The 25385-nt window shown below is 42.2% G+C and overlaps 1 long non-coding RNA gene across 1 annotated transcript in view; it reads left to right on the forward strand.

Annotated features, from left to right (window-relative positions):
- The first annotated feature begins 277 nt into the window (after window positions 1-277).
- The window catches only part of LOC310842213, a 32695-nt gene continuing 7587 nt past the window's right edge, over window positions 278-25385 (forward strand). The window contains exon 1 of the long non-coding RNA XR_014563004.1: window positions 278-818. This is a non-coding gene — a long non-coding RNA (uncharacterized lncRNA). The remainder of the gene's footprint in view (window positions 819-25385) is intronic.

Consider the following 25385-nt stretch of genomic DNA (forward strand, 5'->3'; position numbering starts at 1 on the left):
AAAATAATAATCTAATGGTATTGTCTCTATAAGCGAATGAGGATTTCAGGAGGGGATGTTGGTGCGACCCCACGTGATCCAGAGAGGTTAATGCAGTTAAAGTTATTTCACAGTCCATTAAGGAGCTTACGGTGACCTCGCGACCTTTGAGCCAACAACACGGAATCCATTATCATCACAATGGAAGTGGCAGTGGTTCGGCTGACTTGACAATGGGCCCGGGAAATCCCAAGTCAGTACTTAGGGTTACCCCCCACCCCCTTTCCTTTCCTTTCCTTTCCGTTCCTTTTATTTTTTTTTAAAAAAATTAAAATAAAAAAATAACCAGCCCATGCTCATTTCTTTCTGCTTCTTTGGTACTGCTATTAATATGCCTTCCTGTAATTTGTAACATTAACATTGCTAAAGGTACAGGAAAGGACACCGAAATGAAGATGTCAGAACTGCTGACTTAGTTCAGCGTATGATAATATGGGAATGGTCGAGAGATAACTAAAAAGATTGAGATGAAAACAGTAAAGAAACTCCGTGGAAATGATGATAAATTATCGAAGCCTGAAAAATCTATTTCGGCACATTTTTATTTCTCTCTGTTTTTTAAAGCCCTGTGTTTAAATGCATTCTTGTCGACTGCATCCCATTGTGTGTGTACTTTACTTATGCAAATAGTATTTCTGTTGCTGTATCTTTTGAGTTTTATCGATCAGCAGAATTCTGCATAGGATACCCTTGCAAGCTCAGTCATCTAACACAACCTATTGCTAACCTTTCTTAAAGATGGAGCTTTCTGAAACGTGCTGCCAATCAAACCGAAATTTGTAAGTTGGAAGAAACATTTTAATTAAGGAATTTTAAACACAACATTTCTCTCATGTTTTGTTTTAAAGGATAAACATAGCTATTTGTGCTTACTTAGAAAATAAAATAACATTCAATTACCCTTTCCTGCATGTTCACTTAGTAACAATAAATCTGTTTGTTAATGCTAATAATAATGGTACTTTTTAAAAAAGGTATTTTTAATAAATGGTCATGAAATTTAATCATCCCAGTAAATTAAATGTAAACTTCTCAAAAATCAGTAAACACAGGGATATTGAGTAAGCAGAAATATGAGAAAGGGATGTTGATATATGGGGATGTTGTATTATAGCAGCATTAAAAATTGTTTTGTAACTAATGTATAATAACGTATTTAATCACTTTAGTTACTGGGGAGTAAGCCTCACTGAACTCAGTCAAATGTATCGCTGAGTAGTCATGTATAGGATTGGAGTATTGATCAACACTGCAATGATGCGCATATCTACTCAGAAGTAAACCCAACTGAGTCCAATGGGTGTTACTCCCAGGTAGGTGTGTATAGGATTGCAAATCAAGGCTTGTATTAATCAAGCTGCATAGTAACTTTTTAAGATAAGACTGTTAGAAGGGATTGCACATGAATATTAACTACTTAATTTGCAGGAAAGTAGCATGATCTCCTATCTTGGTTCAAAAATACATAAATGGTTGGAAAGGTTGTTGTTTGCTACTAAAGTTTTTTAAAAAAGGAGCCAGTGATTGGGTAGCATTTTAAACACACATGGGTCATCAAACTTCTGAGCTAGAAAAAAGCGCTTCTGATCATGCAAGGCAGAGCATCTTATTTTTGTTGATCTTCATACTTCCTGTGACCCCCTCCTGTAACCCCCTCTTGAGGGTTAGTGGACTTCCCTGAACAGTACAGGATGTGGCACAGAGTACTGCAATAGGCAGGCAGACATAGGGAAACTGGGTGCCCTGCATTGCATTGTATTGCCACTGGACCCTGAAGTTCAGTTGCAAGAATTCTCTGTGGAATGTTTATAGGAGGGCTCCAAACGCTGCACTGCGTTGTGCTGTGCTGTGTGCCCCTCACAATGGAATCCTTTGCAAATAGAAGAGGCAAGCAGTTTTTGCAAAGTCCCCCTTTTGTCTGCAGCCCTGTGCGCTGTCTTGTAGGGCAAGGGTGGTAGCTCAAGAGGTAGACTGGATCCACTTTGCATGCTGAAGGTTCAATCCCTTGTGTGGCGTTTGCCCATTCGTTTAGAGCCTGTCTGTACAGGGGGAAAGAAAGGGTTAACAATGTAGACCAATAGGAAAGCTGGAGGCGGAGCCTAGATGTGTATAAAAGGGCTTAGCCCGAGGTTTGTTTGAGTTGTTGGTGGGTGGGTAGTTGGTTGGTTGTAGTGGGTTGGCTGGTTGGGAAAGACAATTGGAGAAGCAGTTGGCAGGCAGTTGGGTTCTTGAGTGAGGGGAGGTAGAAGAGACAGAGAGAGGAAAATAAGACTAAGAAAGTAAAGAGTAACAACATTTGGAATGCCGTAAAAGTTCAGTTGTGACTGAAATAAAATACCCTCTTCTTTATTAACTTGAGAATCTGACTGAGATTGAAGTGATTTTACCTGGTTGGTGGCAGTAGATTAGTGGTGTACGGGTCAGTAGTCCGTGAGACGACCGGGGGCTCTGTACGAATGCCACACCTTGCATCTCCAGTGAGTTCTGAGAATGTTCACCGTTAGAAATCCTGGAGAGCGGCAGCCAGTCGGCGTAAACAACACTGAGCGAGACGGATCAGTGGTCTGACTCAGCAGCTTTCTATATACCTTCAACACCACTACCAAAAGTCAAACCAACTGTCTGGACCAGGTCTCGGGGGCCATGGGGAGCTGTCTCCCCAACGCACTGCTCACAGAAGCATCCACTGGACGTCAGAACTTTCTGTAAGTGGAGGCGCACAACTGGATATAATCTGTTTGATTTGAAGGCAGAATGCCTAATACACAGAGGTCTAGCTGTGCATAAAAAAAACTATTGCCTACACATGGGTCATCCATCAAGGCTATTTCCATAAGTGCAAGAGGGTGTAGCACAAGGAATAATTTTCTGTATTCAGCACCAAGCAAACAGGAGATTGAATCCAGGCAACTACCACATGCAGTGCTATTCCTCCTTCCTCTAGAAGGGTTAAGCCACCATTTGGGAAGGAGGGGCAATGGTGGCTTATAGGTAATGTCTGAAGAGGGTCCACCCCTCTTCACCATTCTCATTAACCTCAAACGTGGAAAGTGATCTCCTCAAGCAATGAACCTCCTGTATTTGCAGAGGATCGCTATACATTTTAAAGCCCTACGTATGGGGAACCTCCACAAGACCCAAAGACTCTCCAGTCAGTCCACAAGGTCACCCTCCAACTCATGTCGCAAGAATGGTGATGAAGGGGCAGAGCAAGCACACTAACACCCTTTACATGCTAACTTAACCCTTGCAGATTAGAGGGGGCTCTGGTAATTAGGCAATAAAAATTGTCTACTCATTTATACCAGAAGTAGGGGACCTGTAGCCCTCCAGATGTTGGGGTCCAATTCCCATCACCCTAGCCAGCACGACCAATGGTAAGGGATGCTGGGAGCTGTCATTCACAACATCTGGTGGGCCACAGGTTCCCCAGCCCTGATTTTTACCTACATCTGTTTTATATACTTCAAAATATATCATTCAAACTACAGTCTGTGCTGGCTTCCCAGCTAGCATCAAATTCTACAGTTTGACTGTGGATGCACAAAACACATGTGTGAAAGCAGCTTAGCCCTAGCTGGCCAGCTCCCTACCAGAGGTATGTTCTGTGTTTTGTCATGTTTTCACCATGGACTGGTACTCTATTTATTACACGTGTGGGAAAACTTTGCCCCCCCCAGATGTTGCTGAACTACAACTCCCATCACCCACAGCAAGTACAGCCAATTGCCAAGGATAATGGAAGTTGTAGTTTATCAACATCTGGAAGGTCAAAGATTTCCCACACCTGATATATTAGCTTATTCGTGGAACTTCTAATTGTGCATTTTATGTCTTTAAGTATATGATGTGTCTAAGTTATTAAATCATTTTGGCAAATGTATTTCTTATTTAACAAAAAAATACGTGTGATAGGAGGGAGGATGGCTCCAGAGCGAGCTGTACATGCATCCTCTTGTGTGGAAATCTGTTTTACATAAATGTGTGGCTGAGAGATGTTGTCTTTTGTGTGTGACAGAGTTGCTGGTTTTGAACAATATGTTTACGAGAAGGTTGAATCTGTGTTCCCTGGAATGAAAGTATCAAATGTAGCAAGGTTGCACATAGCATCCTTGAGTGATCTAGGAGTGTTTTTAAAAATATATATATTAAAAGCTGTTCAAGCCTTGATTTTAAGATTTTTGTGACAGCAAAATTGCCACTGTCAACATAAAGGCAAAATATAAACCTGAAAAGAGCGGCAGGGGTGCGGTGGGAGACATCTCCACAGCAAGTCTCGGCTTTCAGTGGCCAAAAATAAACCAGTTCTTGGCTGAAAGACATAAGTGCTATTGTGAAATTGATATCCCTTCTTGGCTTATTCCCAGACAATATGTTGCCTTTCTGGGGGCTGATCAATATGATTGATGTGATGTGTGAAATTCAGGAGGGAGCTCCCCTTTAATCAAGCCCACTGTCCTCGACAGATAGGCAGCTGCGGACTAACATGTTCTTCAAACTGTCTCCTCCCCACTGCCCAAATGGAGGGGAAAAGCAAGAGCAAACTGCAAAAAGGGAACATGAGATGGCAGCAAGCGCGCAGTGCATTGGAGAAATCTGTGTGCGCACACCCACCCCACCGCTCCAAGTGTCATAAACAAGCCACAAAAGATGGTCATTTCAGGCTACTTCGAAGGGACGGTGATGAAGTTGTTCCTATCTGCTTAGCAACTCAGCTTGGGAATCTGGCTGCTTTCCGAGAGCTTCCGCCCTCTCTTTCTCTGTTATAATATTGATTTGCTACTGGTATCAAATTTTTTTGGCTTGCGCAAAGATGAAATAAGTCGAGCTAAAAATATCAGAGGAAGGTTGCAACACTTTACTCTTTTAGACATGATGCAATTATCTGTGCAAAGAATTTTAAGTACCAGCTCTCCCCGGCAAGAAAACATTCCTGGGTCGCGAGCCTATAGGTTTTCCCTACGCTTATACAACAGAAGAGGCGCTGCTTGTGTTGAACGGCAGCGCTTTTGAAAGGAAAGGGGAAAGATAGGGATTGTGTTCTTTCAAAACCAAGCAGCAATTAAATTGTTAACGCTTTCCCCCTAGATGGTGTTACAAATTAAACCGATTACATTGAATCGATTAACATTACAGGAGGGCCTTCCTTTTTAATAATAATTTTTAAAAGGTTTCCCATGGTTGTTTCGGAGGTATGAACCTCATTTTGTTAACCTTTCCATGTGTTGCAAGATTCACCGATCACCACCTGGTGCCAGATTGCCGACTAATTATGTCATAAGCAATCTCCTAACCATGTGTAGTTAGCTCTGCCTGGAAAAGATAGAGCACCTTAAATGGCTGAATACTTTTCTCAGAGGAGCATTTTGAACCATCGACAGACAGCTAAAGAGAACAACGAAGAGAGCAAGGGTAGGTGAATAACAGTTGGCTCCTCAGATCCCTCGATGGAACGTGTTCTTTTCCCAAGATCTCAGACAGAAGCACCCATCAGGAATCTCAGCTAGAGTTCCAAAGGCAGAGCATCCATTGAGCCTGGTTTCAACAATGGAAAGGTGGCATACAAATAAAGCTATGTATGTATGTATGTATGTATGTATGTATGTATGTATAAAATTCCCACCAACCCCAGCCAGCATGGTCAACAGCCAGAAATGATGGGAGTTGTAGTCCAACAACTTCTGGGAAGCCACATGTTTGCCATCTCTTCCCTGTAAGCACTAGCAGTTTCATCAGAGGCAAGGACACCAAAAAATAACAGGGGCTATGCATGGAAGTGAGAGCTGGACCTTAAAGAAGGCTGATCGCCAAAGAATTGATGCTTTTGAATTATGGTGCTGGAGGAGACTCTTGAGAGTCCCATGGACTGCTAGAAGATCAAACCTATCCATTCTGAAGGAAATCAGCCCTGAGTGCTCACTGGAAGGACAGATCGTGAAGCTGAGGCTCCAATACTTTGGCCACCTCAAGAGAAGAGAAGACTCCCTGGAAAAGACCCTGATGCTGGGAAAGATGGAGGGCACAAGGAGAAGGGGACAACAGAGGAGAAGATAGTGTTCTCGAAGCTACCAGCATGAGTTTGACCAAACTACGGGAGGCAGTGGAAGACAGGACGACTAAACAACAACAACATGTAAATTCTCAGTTTACTCCGAACCTCTGCTGGTTGTAGGTAACCTAACCTGAACTTTGTTGTAGGTGACCTAACCTGAACTTTGCCTGTAGATTTCTCTTTGCTTTTTTGGAGCTGTCCATGGTACTGCTTCCTTGCTGACCAGACTCTCAGTTGCTTCTTACTACAGCACCAGTGAGGGGTCAGTTTTCTTCACCAGACCTGATGGCAACCAGCTATGGCACTTGCAATTTTGTCCTCCAAGAGATTAGAACATCACGGGGGGTGCTCCAGAGGAATGACCCTCCCTCTACGCTAGCATATGTTGCCTGAGGCACTTTCTTCGCTCTGTTTCGTACCCTCCTCACGTTCCATTTTGTTTATTCCTGGACCTTTCCCTATTGCTCATAATGGCTTCCGACTCTCCCATCTTATTCCCAACAGCCATTTATTGCATGCTGCCATTCATACCTACTCACAAATCTATAATAATTCCACTGAAATGTGTTTATGTGTGTGTGTGTTTTAAAGACTTTTCAAAAGCCAGGCCTTGCCTCCTAAAGCAGATGGGCAATCAAACCTGGATAAAGAGGCTCGTTTCCTTCAATCAAAGGAGCAGAAATAATGAATTTCACTGAAAACTGTGTTGTCCAATGGGCAAGAAAATTATTAACTTTCTTTGGCAGAGGTGAGCTACAACTTGCAACTGTTTTACTCCCAGAAACCATGCAGCCCAACGTGATAAGAGGAAGTATTATAAAGTAATTAAACATTTCAAATGAGAATCAGTTCAGCAAGCCACATATGGAGTGAGTCGACACACCCACACTTACAGTGATTGTATACTAATAATAGTGGCACTGGTGGTTGTGTTAATGATCACTGTTTGGAAATAGCTGTGGAGGATGAGTAGCCCATTAAATGCAGGTTCACTAAAGTCAAGCACAAGGATTTCACACGCTGAGAGGAGTTGGGCCACTTTGGCGTGTACTGCAGATAATATCTAAAGCACAAAGGCTGCCAAAATCTTATTTGTCCTTCAGATGAAGCCCATATTGACTGTCTAAAAAAAACCCCACCCTCTTTGTATGAGCCATTATTTTCAAATTGTTTCCCAACTTATACTGCAGTTGAAAATTGGACAGCTCTTCAATGGTGGCTGCATTTCAATTGATTATCAATACAGTTTTTCAGAATTAAGAATATTGTTCTATTCTTTTCCTTGGCATCATGTTGACTTTGTGTGGTGGTCATTTCAATATTGCTGTACAATTTTGTGTTGGACTCTTTGGCATTAAGATAACGCACAAGAGAATCAATTAGATTTATTATCTCCGCTCGAAGGGTACGGTAGGCGATAAGGCAAACTCTATACATAATGTAGGATTATTTTTCAAGGGCTTCTATGATTACATAGCTGCAGTTATCCAGGTGCAACTTGGAGTGTCACATACAGATGCCTGGAAGTTTCTGTTTAAAACACAACAAAACAGGACTGCATTATAGAGGGTTTCCATGGTGAGTTTGCATGGGCAATTTATACAGGGAAAGGACACCAAGAGGTGAGACTCTTCCAGATGGATGAAAAGGCCTTTGCCATAGATGGTCATCTTTGTATTGTTTTAAAATCAATTTTTGTTTTGTTTTGTAAATTGCCTTGACCCACATACAGAAGGCAATTTGTAAATTAATATATAAGTATTACAATAAAATTTCATTGTAACTCAGGAAGCTGTCTAGTACCATCAGACTGTAAGTCCATCTAGTTCAGTTTTGTCTACATCAGTAGCAATCTCTCCAGAGTTTCAAGGATTGAAACTCGAACCTTCTACAATCAAAGCAGGTGTTCTACCACTGAGCTACAGTCCCTCTTAGCAGTGCTCCTCCTTGTGGTAGAAGAGAAACAAGATAATAGGAAAGGAACTGTTTGTTTCAAGCAAAAACATCTCACATACTTGTGCCTCTGCGTTGCTTCTGACATGATAAAAGACTTTCCAAAGTCTGGATACTTCTGCACTGAAATGTTATATGGAGTTTTACCACCCATGAGCTGTGCCCAACAGAATGCAGGGCTCCTTTTTGCCAAGTGGTAGCACACTTATAAGAATGAAAAGCTGTAAATGTATTTGCAGTCCATCTCTAACTTGCTGGTTTCTGCTACTTGAGACGCCACTACTGGTTTTGGGTTGCTTCGTAAATGGCAGTTGATGCTTTTGCAGCACTGGATACAATTTTGTGCTTTCCCCTTATTACCGGTAATTACTTATTTATTCAATTTCTGTACTCCCCTTCATTGTGAGGATCACAGGGCCATTTACAATATAAAGTGAACTAGGCTAGAAGTGCTCCTCAATATCAGCTTCTGCTGTATTCTCATAGCAAGGAGAACCTCCTCAAAGGTTTCCCAAACTTCTAACATTCCCAGTTACAGTGTTCCATCACTTTCCCTTCTGAGAGAATGCCCTACTTCTGGTTTCTTCTTCCTTTTATACTACTACTAGTCATTCTTATTTGGAATAATTTCTGAATTTGGTTTAATGAGTGACTTCGGTTAGAACAAGCCTCAGTTCCCTGTGCTTGGGTGTAACACGGAACTGTGGTTTGCTCATGACATCGTCACAGCCATGTTTGACAGATATATTTCAGACCCAACTCTCTTATCACTAGGCTGCTCTGGCTATGGTAGAACCCAAATTTGAAATAGTGAGTAAAATATGAAACTCATCGCTGGTTACTCATCTGTGAATTAGATACTTTTGGAAGAAATAGATGCACAACATATGTAGCAGGGAAACAGCCTTCACAAGTCCCAGTTCTGTAAATGAAGCATCAGATATAATGAAAAGCTTGGTTGGAGACATATTTGTCTGTTAATTGTTGTTATAGTTAATATTTTTTAGAAACAGAAATGCTTTTAAAGATAAATACCTCTAATGCATCTATTGATTTCCTTTATTTAAACTATTAATAAACTGACTCAAACAGTCTCTTTTTTAAAAAAAGAGAAGGGAATAAAATAGGATGCAGGTACCCACAAAATGTTTTCTGTGTATTTCCAAGCGGTTTATGTATTAAAACTGGAATTAAAACTGATTGGCTGATAATGAGTGCAGATGCTGACCTTTGGAGAGATTTATTAGTCCTGTAAACGATGAACTGGGCTCCCTGCACCTTGTGACCTTGACAGAGATACAGAAATAACCTATGGTATATTTAACCCTTTCTGGGTGCTAAAAATAGATTCTGGGGGAAACACAAGCAAGTTTTTAAATAATAGAATTATCAGTGAGTTAAATGTTACTGCTAGATCAAAAAGTGAGATTTTGGTGAGGAAAGAGAGTGCTATGATCAGCTGATTCTCCAGCACTATTTTGGAACCTTGCAGATTCCTTTTTTCTGCATGATATACAGTGGTACCTCAGGTTAAGTACTTAATTCGTTCTGGAGGTCCGTACTTAACCTGAAACTGTTCTTAACCTGAAGCACCACTTTAGCCAATGGGGCCTCCTGCTGCCGCTGCACCACCGGAGCACGATTTCTGTTCTTATCCTGAAGCAAAGTTCTTAACCTGAAGCACTATTTCTGGGTTAGCAGATTCTGTAATGTGAAGCGTATGTAACCTGAAGCGTATGTAACCTGAGGTACTACTGTGTAAGAGAGAGAGAAAAACTTGTGTGTGTGATACATTCTTGTAAACTCTAAACTATTCAGGTAGACCTATTAATTTTTCTGGAAGAAACATAGCCACCTTTTTGTGATTGTACTAAATTAAGATTTCTTTCCCACCTGACACCAAGGGTTTTTGATATATGAATTAGCTCATTAAAAAAAAAGTTAACACCCCACCACAAGAATATCCTATGTCCCTGTTGTAATGTTTTGTCATGATCACTTCTGAATCTAGTGGTACCTTGGTTGTCGAACGGCTTGGCTCCCAAACAAATCGGCTCCCAAACACCGCACACCCAGAAGTAAGTGTTCCTGTTTGCGAAGCCGAACGTTTTTTGGAAGCTTCCAATTGAGTACAGGAAGCTCCTGCAGCAAATCGAAAGCTGTGCCTTTGTTTTCTAAAGGTTCCAGGAGTCGACGGACTCCCGGAACGACAACCAAGGTACCACTGTATTTGCAACATGAGACACTATCCTTTCCCTTGGGAATTCAATTCTCATGGAGGCCCCAGGTCACATTTCTCAAAATAAAATTCCAGGGTGTCATCGGTGCCTAGAAATTCAGTAGAGGACCCCGAATCAGTGATATCAATATATATAAAGAGAGAATTGCAAAGCATTGGCCAGGGTGGGGGAAGTTATTGACTGCCTCCGCTCTGGCAGGGTTCCACTGGAGAGCCAGTGTGGTGTAGTGGTTAAGAGTGGTAATCTGGTGAACTGGGTTTGATTCCCCGCTCCTCCACATGCAGCTGCTGGGTGACCTTGGGCTAGTCACACTTCTGTGAAGTCTCTCAGCCCCACTCACCTCACAGAGTGTTTGTTGTGGGGGAGGAAGGGAAAGGAGAATGTTAGCCGCTTTGAGACTCCTTCGGGTAGGGATAAAGTGGGACATCAAATCCAAACTCCTACTCCTCCTCCTTCCTGAGGGTTTTGTTGCAAACACAACTGCTGGCTGCAAGCACCAACTCATCCTCCTCCCTGAGCTTGGTGGTGGCAGTGCTAGAGGGAGGAAACAGGACATTCTGGGAACATATCAGAAGCCAGGCCGTAATTCCAGGAATGTCCCAGTAAAACTGGGACACTAGAAGGGTATGCCCTCTTCCTATAGGCCCAATCTACACACCCAGACAGATGAAGAGAACTAGGCGAGTAGAAGATGCAACGCCTTCTTGCACCTTCCACTGCTCACTTGCTCAGCAGCAGCAAGGAGCAAGGAGCAGCAGCAACAGGGCTAGAAGGCCCCAGCTAATAGAAGTGGAGGGCCCTAGTGGGGCATGGCCTTGTCTATTGCCTGATGATGCTCACTACTGGTGACAGTCCTCAGAAATTGCCTGCAGTGAGCTATTTTTAAGATCTGCAATCAGTGTATTTGACTCAGTGGAACTTGCTTTGAAATGAATGTGCAAGTCTCTCATGTCAACATGCCCTGCCAAAGTAAACATACCCTATGCCAAAACCTTCTGGAACTGAACGTTTGCATTTAGTGTTGGTTTAGCACCCATTCCATAGCCTAAAGTCTCTCTACCCAAGCTGACCAGGGTGGTCTCCACATTTGCATTAGAATTCCCAAGGCTTATTGTCTTGGATGATTTCAATGATCATATTATGTTCATACCTGGCTGGAACAATTCGGGTTTTCATAGCCATGGGCCTGTCCCAAATGATTTTTAGTTTTTTTAATCCTTTACAAATGCTTTCAAATGAATGAATGAATGAATGAATGAATGAAATAGGACCTGTTCCCATATGCTGGGTCTTGTTTGTTTTTCTGGATAGGGAAAAGCCGATCTGAGAGTGTTGGAAGTTGATATGTTTCGCCTTGTCCTGGACAGATCATTGCCTGGTCAGGTTCAGATTCTGGACAACTGTATAAGTGCACAACCCCAGTATTTGAACTGCTGGGCTGGATGTAAATGTTCCTTTATTTCCAAATGAAGCATACAAGTTTGGTCCATCCGGCTAAATCTATTCTGAGAATGCAACAACTGGTTACACGGGCATCTCATAGATAAGAGCAGGGTTGTTTTTGCTCTGCTTCGGGAAGCTCTGTGATCAAGACGGCAATCTGTTTTGTCTGTTGCCTCTGACAGTATCAGAGGGGACCTGGCTCGGCTAGATTGATTGGTACCTCCAGCTTAGCCATTTCCGTGCAGAATGGCTAGGTTTTTTGCCTAATGATGTTACATTTGTCCTGCAGATGATGTAGAGCATGCTACAGAGAATGAACAGCTCGGCTCTGATCGCTCCTTATTTGGCAAGCACTCACATTTCACACCAACCCACCTCAGCCCCATTAATATTATATATAGATACTCTTGTCACAGATTTACATTCGGTGATCCGAAATCAGGACGGAAAGGGTGAAATGTATGAGGGGGGTAGGGGTGAGGAGGTGAGCTGATTTATTATAGGGAATGTTGAAGAATAAAAAGAAAGTGATCAAATTTATATTAATGCTCTGACCTACATTCTCAAGCACTGTTTCTCTCTCTTTTCCCCCAAACACAAACACACACACAATGCAGAACTAAAGCTTGCATAGCTATGCCTCCATATGATAGATTTCTTTCGAGCAGGGGTAGACAATGTGGGGGTCCCCAGATATCCGGTAATACTGCTCCCATCATTCCTGACCATTGACTATGGTGGCTGGGGCTGATGGGTTAGGTAGCTGGGGCTGATGGGTTGTAGTCCACAACACAACAAAGGCACCATGTTGGCTATCCCCTGTTTTAAGAATAAAATCTGCTGCTTTAGCTGTGCCATTTGTTATTCCCAGTGTTAGCTTCTCCGGGCCTTTGGCTAATTAAACAATCTATGACCTTTTAATTGTGCTTGTGGGAGGTGGGTTATTGGTTTGTTGTTGTTTTCTGTTGTGTCTTTTGTGTTCTCATTTTGTATTTTTATTTTCTAAACTGGCTTGTGATCTTTTGATGGTGGTATACAAATTTAGTAAATCATCATCATCATCATCAACATCAATGGAATATAAGTACCCCAATACTACGGAAGTCATTAATAAATTGTTCCATTAATATCAATGCAACCTAAATTCAATAGCTTCGTCTGGATCCAACCCAAGTTTGGCACAAAATGCATTCATATTTTCAAATGGTCCTTGAGAATATTGCATTAAGTTCAATCATTGCTGGCAGGGTGGTAGTGTACTTGGTAAAGAGGCATCTCTGCAGCCAATTCACACCTTACAATTTTACTGCTAAGATACTTTGGTGTACACTTTAAGAGGCGTAGTGTGATGGCACTAGCATGTATATCATGCACACTGATACTTGGTGGCAAATCCAGATTTGCTATTGTGCAAAGTATTAATGACTCTCGGCTTCTTTATATAGGCTATTACTCAGCATCTTTCCTTCCTTTTTCACCAGAGTTTGTTATAAACTCTCCAAGGTTATGGGCTGTACAAAGCTGTCATATCAATCTTAGAAGTGAACTGAATCAAAGTTTGAAATTTTACCTGCATTCATCCGTGGTGAACATACGACGTAGGAAGCTGCCAGAATACTGACTGACTCAGGCCATTGATTCTGCTCCTGCCCCACACCACCACCAGTTTCTGGACACTCAGAACTTGATAACTTGAGAGAAAGGCACTATTCACGTGCAAATTAGGACTCATAAACTGAAAATTAAAATAAAGATGCAATATTAAAGGTGCCTGTAGAACTCTATCAAAATAAGTAGGACTTCGGAGGACACATGTTTAGGATCTTAAGTAGTAATCTTCTAGTTTAATGTCAATATTTAGTGGCCTGACTGCAGGCAGTGTTGGATGATATGGATTATTTGGTTGCATTTCAATACAGTTTTAGACCTAGTTATGGAACAGAAACAGCCTTGGTTGCTCTGTTGGTTGCATCAGGGAATACAGTAAGTAGAAGGACTACAACCCGGTGAGTTCTCCTAGACCTCTTAGCAGCATTTTCGGCCACCAATCATGGCATTTTCTTGGGCCAGTTATCTGGGCTGGGCTTGGGAGTCATGGTGATGCAGAGTGTCTCTGGTCCTTCCTGAGACAGCATCATGAGAGAGCAGCCTTTCTCCACCCATTGACCATTGGTTTGTGGGGTGTTCAAATTCAATTCTGAAACTCATGCTATTTAATATCTAAATGGAGCTACTGGGAGGCATAATCTGGAAGCTTGGGCCATTGGTATGCATACATTACTCAATTCTACCTCTATTTCCCACCAACTCATCTCAGAGAGGCTGGGAAACCCATAAACCAGTGTTTGGAGGCCATTTTCAGATGTATGGGAAGGTGCAATCCAAAGCTTAATACAGAGGTGGGGATGCTGGACATGTTGCAAGTGGGGAAACTGGTAAACCTCAGAAAAAGGTGTTCAGCTTGTCGTTCATGAGGTTGCACTCACTCTGAAGGAACAAGTTTGCAGGTTGTAGATACTGCTGGACTCATCGCTCACCGGGGAAGCTCAGATCATGAAGATGGTCAGGAGTGCCTTGTAGAAGCTTAGACTAATACACCAACTACAACCCTATGTAGAGAAGTCAGATCACAACTCAGTTGACCATGCACTGTCACATCCAGTGCATGCCTTTGGGAATGGCTCTGGTACAAAATGCAGCCACCCTGTTACAGTAGACTCTTGGGTTACGTTATTCTTGAGTAACATAAACTTCGGGTTGCGAAAGTGGCAAACTCGGAAGTATTTTTACAGGTTTTGCCGCTTGCGCATGCGCAGAAGCTCTCTATCACGCCATGTGTGCACGCAGAAGCAGCACCTCTGGATACGGATTCTTTGGGGTGCACACAGACCCCCGGAATGAATTAAATTCGTATCCAGAGGGTCTCCTGTATTACTGGTAGGGACAAGGCAGCCATAACATGTAACACCCATTATGTATCAGTTGTACTGGTTGCAAGTGTGTTTCTGGGCCCAGATCAAAATGCAGGTTATTGCCTTTAAAGCCCTGAAGGGATTGGGACCAGGTTACCTAAAGGACCACTTGCACCCATATAGTTGTACCCATATCTTGACATCTAGCTCAGAGAACCAGCTGTAACTCAGGCCTGGAAAGGTGATTAGACTGGTCAACATGCAAAACAGGGCCTTCTGGCAGTGGTACCCCTATTATAGTACACAATTTCTATGGATATTATGCAGGTCCCATCTCTCATGTTTTTTAGAAAAAGCTTTAAAGGCCTATTTTCAAATTATGCTCATGAACTCCAGTGGTTGTTTTTTAGGGGAATTAATGCTCTAACGTACCTGTTTACATATGGAACATGATATTTTAGGATCCTTCTAACCAAGTCAGTGGATACGAAGCAAAGTTGAGAGTAATGAAGCCCAAATATGACAGTGTGTGAACCAAGGTGAATTAATTCATGTCTAGCTGTATATTGATGATAATCAAGAGGTATATCGAGCATGAATTAATATTACCATCAATGCAACAAGCCATGAATGATCCCTTAATGTCTTCCCGCAATTACAAAATTTTCTTACAAAATGCATTTAAATATTATATACATTAATTTAGTTTCAAGGCCCAAAATTATGTCGCACAATATTAATCTCAACCCTCTGTATTCTCTTATAAGCCAGTTGTATCACTTGATTTCTTATACCTACTTTATAATTACCTTTAATTACCAGTTTATAATAAGTTTATTCTGTTAATTCAAGGTTGTTCATGCCCTGAAGCATAAACCAATAACAGTATCATTTGAACCTGTGACTAATTAGAAATGTGTAGTGCCATTAGGTAACTTGTTAATGGAAATAATTTCATCCTTTAAGTAACCCGCCTACCACTTGTTATTCCTATGGAAGTAGTTCTGAATGTAAGTTCAGGACAACACTACCTCTCTGGTAAATATGTGTGTATAAATGATCACAACATCAAAAAGCAGAGGGGGAAACCCACAGGCATGAAGTAAGCTTGCATTGCTTGTTTAAGGAGAAAACTACCAGGGCAAATGAGTATAGTTTCTCCAGTAATGCCTTCCTTCAGTGATTCATGCCATAGGAGCATATTAGTTGGTGATCTTGGGAATAAAGGCAAACTAATACCAGTGTACTGGAAGGAGCAAAGGTCACCAGTGTTGAAGCAATGATTCTTCAACATCAACTTCGTTGGACTGGTCATGTTGTGTGGATGCCTGATTATTGTCTTCCAAAACAACTACTCTATTCCAAACTTAAAAATGGAAAGCATAATGCTGGTGGTCAACAAAAGAGGTTTAAAGACTGTCTCAAGGCAAATTTTTAAAAATGTAGTATAAACACTGACAATTGGGAAACACTTGCCTGCCAGCGCTCCAATTGGAGAACAGCCTTTACCAAAGGTATCATGGGCTTTGAAGACACTCAAACTCAGGACGCAAGGGAGAAACGTGCTAAGGGGAAGGCACGTCTGCCAAATCCAAACAGTGATCAACTCCCACCCAGAAACCAATGTCCTCACTGTGGAAGGACATGTGGATCCACAATTGGCCTCCACAATCACTTACGGATTCATTGTTAAAACCGTGTTTATGGAAGACAATCTTACTCGGCTACAAATGATCGCCAAAGGAAAAGAGAGCTTTAGGATTCTGGAGAGTTCAAAGGAAAAAGCAGAGGAACATCTAGAAGTATTACCTGACTGAAGAAAATGTTCAGCTAGCTCAGGAATTGCTTATTGGAGTTACTGAAGCCCAGGGCAAATTCACCTTCTTTGCATACAGAAGCTTCTGTGTTCAATCTCCAGCTTCTCCAGTTAAAAGATGTAATTACCTGATTATGGGGAAGGCCTCAACCTGAAAGCCTGGAGAGCTGCTGCCCATCAGAGTAGTCCAGGAACAGGGAACCTTTTTCAGACCGAGGGCCGAATTCTCCCCTGTGCAGTTTTCTGAGGGCCACATGCCAATGGTGAATGGTGAACACGGCCAAAGACAAAAGCAGACAGAGCAGTGAATGCAATTGCTACCTTTCTGCTGTATGCTAGTTTCTATTTACCCACACTTTTGTGTCCCTCATCCAGACAAGCAAGAGGCATTATTAGACTTCAAGGATGCATTGCAGGCAGACAAAATATTGATGATAATAATCATAATCAAAAGATCAGTTCAGTTCATCACCTTTGAGCAGACTTTTGCCTTGGCAGGAGGTATAAAAATTATTTTAAATAAATGTTCAGATGCCCTGCACACCCTGGTATGAACCGAATCACTATATTTGTGACCGTCACCCCAGTATGATTGTTACAATTATTTAATAAGTCCAGGCACACCATCATAGGGAAGCTCAGAGGATGGTGACAAGGGAGAGGGCCTGTTCAGTTGTTGCTCCCCATCTGTGGAATGATCTCCCCAACAGGGCCCCCCTGGTGCCTTCACTAACATCTTTTTGGCTCCAGGAAAAGACTTATCTTCTTTTCCTCAGGCCCTTGCTTTGTTATTAGTGAACTGCCAAACTGACCGTTACAGGGGTAGTTCCATTTTCATATTCATTTTTGTGGCATGATGTGTTAATATAAATGTATTAAATATGTTGTAAGTCGCTTGGAGGGGACGCGGGTGGCGCTGTGGGTAAAACCTCAGCGTCTAGGACTTGCCGATTGTATGGTCGGCGGTTCGAATCCCCGCGGCGGGGTGAGCTCCCGTCTGTGGTCCCAGCTCCTGCCCACCTAGCAGTTCGAAAGCACCCCTAAGTGCAAATAGATAAATAGGTACCGCTTTATAGCGGGAAGGTAAACGGCGTTTCCGTGTGCTGCGCTGGTGCCGGCTCGCCAGAGCAGCTTTGTCACGCTGGCCACGTGACCCGGAAGTGTCTGCGGACAGCACTGGCCCCCGGCCTCTTAAGTGAGATGGGCGCACAACCCTAGAGTCAGACACGACTGGCCCATACGGGCAGGGGTACCTTTACCATTAAGTTGCTTGGAGCCCTTCAGGTAACAAGTGACTAACAAGTATATTAAATTAATATATCCATTCTATGTCATCATCCAAATGTAAATGTAAACATTTACATGTAAATGTAAACATCATCCAATCCAAATGTAAACAACATCAGCAACAACTAAAAACCTGTTGTTGACAAAGTCCACACTGGAAGAAAGAAGGAAAGATTGGGGGAGGCAAAGATGGGCCCACAGGGTGGAGATATGGAAGGGCAAGAAGGAAAGAAAGAAAGAAAGAGAAAAGAGATTTTACAAAATGTGCTTAGACGAAAAGAACTGAGTCCCCACATGAAAATTGCACACATAGGAGATGCAGGCATGCTCTTTCCACCGGTTAGCAATATGAAGTGTTTCTGAAGAAGCAAGCAGGGAGGGGGTTGTGTGTCGGGAACTGAAGTGGACAATTATGGGATAAATGACGCCTGGCTGTGAAACGAACTTTGAGTGGAAAATAAAATTAGACTTTATTTGCTAAATATTTCTTGCAAAAAAATTAATTTTTTTCGGGATTGTTCTGCTCCAGCCTTTGGCGTTTGATTTAAAATTCTGGTCTCACACAGCTGGTGACAAAGTGAGCCTTTGGTTAATCAGAGAATTGGTCTAATCATCTATTGCTGGGAATAATAAATGAGAGCAGATGAAGTCCATACAAGATGCTTCTTGAACTAAGCATTTTCTGGGCATAAGCAGCACTTAAGAGAATCCAGGGGACAGCCTACCTTACCTGGGGGGGGGGCAGTTAATGACCGTTGAGTGTTGGTAGACTGCTTGGTTTACATTGCTCTCTCCTTAACTTGCTGGCATGGCATTTTTCTATCACCTGACTTACACCTAATCATTTATATTACTTTTGAGAAGAGTAAATAGTGGCAGGGCAACCATCATTTTGTCATTTTGGCAGACCTGGAGGAAGTGCTTGTCCTCCTCCAAATCACTTCAAATTTACATCTTAGCCAACTTCAAAGTCTCTTTCCCATGCACTGAGATGCTTCCATGCTACAGAGGAGGAGAGCAGGCAGGGAAAGCCCACAGGACTATTGTGAAGATCATTTGCTCTTCTAAATATTTCCATATCCCCACTAGAACAGGGGTGGGAAATTTTAGCCCTAGGGGCACATTCTCTTCCAGGCAACCTTCCAGAAGCAGACTTTGTGTTTTCAAATTTCTTTTCTTTCCTTTTCTTTGAATAATTTTGTATTAGTTTTCAATTACAGTCCAATAATAGCCTCATTATAACAATACCAATTTATAATACAATTATTAATACCAATCATTCAAGTATCAAATTATACAATTTAGTTAAAGTGGCCACCTGCATGCTAGATTTGATGATTTGACAGTTTTCTTTATTTCTGTGTTCCAAAATCTGATTAGTTTCAATTACATTCCAGTCATAATAATTATCCCTTGTACAACAACTGCAATAAGAATAACTTCTATTCATGTTGACACATTAAATGAGTTATAAAATTTCAAGTGAGGAACTCAAACTATATCCTTGTTCTTCCTGTGTGTGGCAATTATTCTGCCCATGGTGTTTCTTCCTGTCCTTCTAAGATGTTATGTCTTTCTTTCCCCCAATTTGCTGTTATCCATCATGCCTTGGGCGAAGCTGATATCCCATTGTTGTTCCAGAAATTTCTCCATCGCTCTGTCCCGTGCTTTGTTGTTTTGCACTGAGAACTTTAATAACAGCTGCAAAGGTCACTCTGTTCCAGTAAATAAACTGTTGTCACCGTTTTTTCTCTCAGCCTGGGAAAAAGAGCGGTCCGTTGAACTGCAGATTACTCAGTAAATAACCTTATCAGTTCCTTGGCAGCTCACAGACACCTTTCATCCTTCCTTCCAGCTGATTATCCTTCCAATTAAATTAAATTCCAAGTTCTCTTAGCGTTATTCAGTTCACTTTGTAAGATAATAAAGGGAAGAGTCAGCTCTAAGTAAACCTTTTGCAAAATAGAGCTTAGCTCCCTTTTCCCTATTTTTTTTACCCACACAGTTCCATTTGATGTTATACTCCATATTTATAATCCAATTTCATCCACCCTCACTTGCACAATTATAATTTGAACTAACATTCAGAGGAGGGTTGCCGAATCATCAATGTAAAGAATAAAACTTTAAATAAAGATACCATAGGGTCCCCTCCCCCCATCTTTTGCACCGAATGAAGTCTTATCTCAAATTCAAACCTTAAAGTCTTGCAGTTGGTTTGTTTCGCAGTTTGTGATCTCATCTCTTCTCGAACACACATGTACTTTAGTCCATTTAAGCTCTAAATAACAAGAGAACTTCTGCTTCTTAATGACTGTTGGAGGGTTTTCACCAGGCGAAGTGCTTTTGCACCCAGCACCTCCCTGCCCCACACATTGCATGCTGGAGTGAGAGCCAGGTACCAAGACACACTGCTTTCTCCCTGTCCCTGGGGGGAATTTGCAAGGATGATTTACTCTCAATCATCCTAGTTTTTCCTTCACCTACGATCTCCCACCCGGGCTGCCTCCATTAAGGCAGAGCAGAACCAGAAGCCTTCTGTTTTTACATTTCAGCGGTGTCCTTTGTGATGCCAAAATTCAGTGCTCCCCAGCTCTCACTTTTTGTTCTAAGTCATTTTTGTTGCGACTGCTGTGGTGCCCTCTTGGCTTGGCACCCAGTGTGGCCAAACCAGTCATGCTTCCCTATCTCTGCCTGTGCCACAAGAGCATTTGCTTGGCTTGCAGAAGTCCCAGATTGAATCCTCAGGTAGGGCTGGGAAAGACCCCTGTCAAAAATCCTGGAGAACTGCTGCCAATCAGTGCATGCATACTGAGCTAGATGGACCAACAGTTTGACTCCTTATAAGGCAGCTTCCTAGGCTGCACTGAACTGAATAGTAATCCTCACCCAATGCCACCAACAGCAAAGTTCTCATTGGCTTCTTGAAACCAGTAAGCTAGAATTTCACCATGAACATCTAAATTGCCTTTGACGATTCTATACTGAGAGATAGGGTGATGGATTCTTTGCAACCCCCTAAAATGAGCATGCTGGAGGAAGCAGGTGCAATAAGCTTTTACCCGTATAAATATGTGGACGCTAGCAGTAGAAATATAACACAAGCTGGTGTTATATATCAAATCCCTTTTTATTCAAGGAATTTTGTGTTTCCTGCGATGGGTCAAGCCTGTAAAAACAGAGACAGGAAATCAATAAGTAGAGCAAGAAATAAAATAAAAAGTATCCTTGGTTTCAGGCATGCTGTTTCCTCTCTTCATCACTGCTGTAACTAAGTGTCTTATGATTTGTACCAGCCTTCATGCTGCTGGGTCTCTCTATCTCAACTGGGTGATCTTTCAGCCAAAGGAGTGTTAAAATACTGGATGAAATTTCACTGTCCTTCACTTCTGTTGGTATAGAATTGCTAGCTTGTTAAATAAGGTTTATTAGGTAGATTAGTCAACTACCATTTCAGTTGATTAACCAGTGAGAAACCCTAAAAGCTTTACAGTTACCTAAGAGCACTGCAGGAGTACCACACTTCCCTTCCCAAGTTAATTTGTCCCCGCCCCCTGTCAGTCAGTAGTGGATTCATTGCCCCTTTGTGCGAGCGCACACAACCACTGTGTTTTGTTTTTTTCCTTTTCCTTCTGATGGAAGGAAGGTAACCAGGCCCTCTGGCTAACTTGACACAAGTGGTAACAGGGAGGAAGCAAGTAGAATAGTAGGCACAAAATTGCAGGCTCTGCTTACAGCAGCTGGATCAGAGCTGCCGTTGTAACCATGAAAATGAATGTAAGCTTTGAAAATTTAATGAAATATGAAACCTAGTGAGCAACTGGTTTCAATATCACCAATTAAATGAAATTTATAAAAGGGATTTAAAGAATGGATTTGCTGAGCAACGGTCATACTTTGAAGTTAGTTTGCGTGAAAACGATGAGAAATTAATTTCCAAAACGTATAAACTGTTACTAGCATGGGAAACAAAGGATGAAATGGTTAAAACAACAATGATGGGCAAAAGAGGTTGGACACAAGATAGATATTGCTGCCTGGGAAAAGCTTTGGAAAACAGATATGAGATTTACAGCACGTTACGGCTTGAAAGAAACTTATTATAAGATGATGTATAGATTGTATTTAACGCCAAAGAATGTATCAAACAAGTGTTGGTAATGAAAATGAATACAGTGGTACCTCGGGTTAAGTACTTAATTCATTTCAGAGGTCCGTTCTTAACCTGAAACAGTTCTTAACCTGAAGCACCACTTTAGCTAATGGGGCCTTCTGCTGGCTCCGCGCCGCCAGAGCACGATTTCTGTTCTTATCCTGAAGCAAATTTCTTAACCTGAAGCACTATTTCTGGTTTAACGGAGTCTGTAACCTGAAGCATATGTAACCTGAAGTGCATGTAACCCGAGGTATCTTAGAATATGCAGAGATGGCACTGATAAGAGCCACAGATTTCAACCCCATACCTTCAAAGTCAAATGTGGCCAACTACCCACATCAATTTTGTGGAGATTCGGCACATTGTTTTGCGTCAAGCACTCAGCAAGCATTACATGGTAGTGCCAAACAAGAGTAAACATGGACAAGACAACAATTCAGAAGAAGAATCGTGTTCTTGGGGAAACAGAAGTTCAGCACATGAATGGAAAGATCATGTTGCTTAGAGGACTGAGAACACAACAGGATCCTTTCCATAGAATGAAGGAGACTCACACTTGTAAAACGACCTTTGCCTCAAAACATTCAGTTCTCATTGTCCCTTCACAATCTGCTTCTATCCATGCTTTACTATTCTATAAAGAGCGGGCTGGAAGTGTGTGAGAAATAGCATGTGGTTGCTGGCCTTGCTGCTCCACTATCTGGGTCATGAACATATGAATAGTATTCTAATGTTGCAAGGCCTTTATTACCGCCATTGATTTTTTTTTTAACCCAATTTCATCGTGGATTTAAATAGAGTTTTGCTTAAAATTCAATGGCACAATATGGTCCCCCGACATTAACACATCCGAATATTGACAGTGAATGAAAACACAGCCATTTTCCCTTCCAAAGCCATTCCTCTTGAAACATTATAATGTACCCCCTGGGCTCCAGCTGTTTCATAATACGCAGCAAATGGAGTGAAAATGCTATTGGATACAGGTTGGCTGTAAGAATACTTTTTTTAAAAAAAATCCTATATGAACAGTACTCAGCCTTTTAATCAAATAATTTCCTAATCGCTCACTGTGGCATCCCAATCAACTCATCTCCAGTTAAACTCATCTCTCTCGCCCCAGCCCCCTCCTCCTTACCACTTTCGCTCCACACTTTACTTCAGAAAACGTTCGGCGCAGCCCATTAAGGAACGCTTTAATTCAAGAGAGCCTGGCTGATCAAGAAAAATTAAGCTCCTAATAACAGCAAAATCGAAAGAAATTTGGATAAAATGACTCTCCGCATCACAGATTTTGTTTACTAGTGGGTAATTAATTCTCCACATATGCTGGGAACATCTGTCGCGGTGACCTGCCATACTATCTGTGAAATGACTGCTGTGCAGCTCCTCCGCAGGCCATTAGCAACCATCGGAAAGAAGGCTTTCTCCTTCCTGCCCCCAGCCTGGGCAGTTTTTTACTTTTGCTCCAATCTGCCACAATGCAAGTTGCCCTCTACTCCTTCCTTCTGTCTTCTCGCTCAAAAGCCTATTAAGAAAAACCCCATAGAAGGGGGAGCCGGGGAAGCATGGTAGAGAAGAATGGGTTTAATTCCTAGGTAATCCTATCAAGCCGCTTCTCTCCTACCTTTCATTACCTCCAGCTAGTCACATGGGAACTCATGAGATACAGGGAAGAGCACATTAGGCAAAAGTATATCTGCTTCCTTCTCTTCCTACGGACAAATCCTAACTTTCCCTATAATAAACCAAAGAGCCAAAGTGTAGGATATGATGATGAATGGGGGGGGGGGACGACTTTTCTTGGATGGAAAAGAATGTCATCCTTGTTTTTAGCAAGAAAGGGAAAGCACACTTAAGGTGGGCAGAATGGGGAACTGGGTTCATGTTGTTAACAATTGGCTTTTATGGAGATCTAGCAGCATGTGGAAAGCCTTTTATGTAAGTTGCATCTCAGTGCTGAAGGCTGAGATGTATGTTTCCAAATTTACTATTCCCACTGTTCAAATTCTGAATTCCGAATTTTGAATCCTCACATTCGTAGTTTGAATGTGACCCCTTTCGTTCCGCTTTCCAGATTTAAATGCTTCTGACATGTTAATATTTCTCCATTGTTTTTCTTTTGCCAGGTTCCAGAGACAAAACTTCACAAGCTCTCAGCTTTCAAATACTAATTACCGCTGCATTTTGTCTATTAAATGTTGTCAGATCCTAAGACTCATTGCTTGTTACCTCCTCGCTACTATAAGATAATAAAGTGCCACTTCAGGTCATGCTGTAAAATATTCCAAGACCCAAAAACAAAAGCCTTTCAGCTTCGTAGTACAATTGGAACCAATCCACATACACCAAAGGATGTTGCCTTAACTTCTGTGCTGTGTAAACATGGACAGTTCTCCATACTGGGACCATCTTCAAAGGCAGACCCATGTGCAATGCATGGCAATAGTCTAACCTGGAAGCTACCAGAGCGTAAACGACTAAAGCCAGACTGTACCCAGATGACGTCAGAGCTGGGTTACCAGCTGAAGCTCGTGGAAGGCCCTACATGCCACCGAGGGCACTTGCACCCCAGAACAGGGATCAGACCAGAGACAGGAAGTTCTTTCTCAGGTCTGCTCCAAAGCTACACCTCCTCAGCACCTACGATTGGCTACTGAGCCTTCAAGTGATTCCCAGCTGTTAGTGCAACCAGAGGAGCAGGAAGTGACCACTCCTTTCATGCCAAGACCAGGAGGATGGAGTGCACGCTTTCCATGGCCAAGGGGGCTGCAATTACCACTCCCCACAATTGCAGAGGGAAATGGGTACTCTTACTCAGCCATCAACAACCAGGGAAGTTATAGTCCAAGTGCAGAGCCAAATTAAATATTACATTAATCATGCAGTCTACATAGGCTTGCTGCTTCAGGATGCAACCATATGGACGCTTGAGAATAAACACCAGTGTACAGTGGTACCTCAGGTTACATACGCTTCAGGTTACATACACTTCAGGCTACAGACACCACTAACCCAGAAATAGTACCTCGGGTTAAGAACTTTGCTTCAGGATGAGAACAGAAATCGTGCTCTGGTGGCACGGCAGCAGCAGGAGGCCCCATTAGCTAAAGTGGTGCTTCAGGTTAAGAACAGTTTCAGGTTAAGAATGGACCTCCGGAACGAATTAAGTACTTAACCCAAGGTACCACTGTATACTATAATACGTCATTCTGTGCACATAGAATTGCATTGGTTAATTGCGCATCACAGTGCTAGACTGCAACTTTAGCCTTTGGCTAACACTTTGCGAATTCTCGGCTCCCTTTGCTTGAAATCAGCACTCAGGTGGCCAAGCTCCATTCAGATGCCATTGCATAATCAGGCGCTTAGAATTTCAAGCATTGTCTTCAAGGGCACGTAGAAAATATTTTCTACAGAGAAGCAACTTTATTTATCCCCATAGGACTAGATTATGCCAGAATGAGGAGAGAACACCTGCATCTCC

This window comes from Podarcis gaigeae (assembly GCF_964106915.1).
Source record: "Podarcis gaigeae genome assembly, chromosome: 3".
Lineage (NCBI taxonomy): Eukaryota > Metazoa > Chordata > Lepidosauria > Squamata > Lacertidae > Podarcis > Podarcis gaigeae.